The sequence below is a fragment of the Ursus americanus genome, chromosome X (assembly GCF_024610735.1).
Source record: "Ursus americanus isolate L20-20 chromosome X, mUrsAme1.1.p, whole genome shotgun sequence".
Lineage (NCBI taxonomy): Eukaryota > Metazoa > Chordata > Mammalia > Carnivora > Ursidae > Ursus > Ursus americanus.
The window spans coordinates 66,704,609-66,705,371 of NC_142164.1; positions in this window are offsets into that span (position 1 = coordinate 66,704,609).

The window sequence follows — 763 nt, forward strand, 5'->3', positions numbered from 1 at the left end:
GCAGGCGCGAGGCCGGACGGCCGTCACGGGCGGGCAAGCGGGCTGCGCGCCGCTCCGCGCTCCTCGGCGCCGTCCAGGTTCTACCTCGGGGGCTGCATGGTGAGGCAGGCCGGCCAGCCCGGGGCCCCGCTCAGGCCAGAGTCGCGGGGTGCTCTCGTGCCGTCCCTGCGCTCCTCCTGCGCTCCCTCGCTCGCAGCCCGGGCGCCGCCGCCCGGCCCGCTAGGCACTGCCCGGCGTCCCGGCGGGGGGCGGCGCGGGGCACTGGGGCGGTGGCGGCTGCGGCGGCGGCGCCGCACTCCTCATAGTGTCGGGCCCCTCAGCTGCCCTCGGCTCCGCGCCACTCCACTCCGCGCCGGCGGCCGCCTGGCTCGCACTCTGTTCTGGCCGTCTCGGCTCGGCGCAGCTCTGCGCCCCTCAGCGCCGCCGTGCGGGCCCGGCCACCGCGCTCAGCTCGCTCGCCCCGCGCCGCTCCCGCCCGCCCGTCAGCCCGCCCGCCTGCTGCCTGCTCCGCGCCGCTCCCTGACTCGCTCGCGCCCTCCTAGGCCCGCCGGCCAGCCGGCTGCCCGGCCCTTTGGGCTTCGCTCGCGCTCTGGCCGTTCGCCCGGGCCGGTCCCGGGCCGGGTCCGCTCCGGCTCCGCGCCTGCTGCTCCCGGAGTTCCGGCTCGGGCGGGCCACCTGGCTCCCGGCGGCGCCACAGGCGCCGGACGCCGACACGGGGCTTCACTTAGTGCGCCTCTCGCTTCCGTCTCCCGTTAGCACCGCT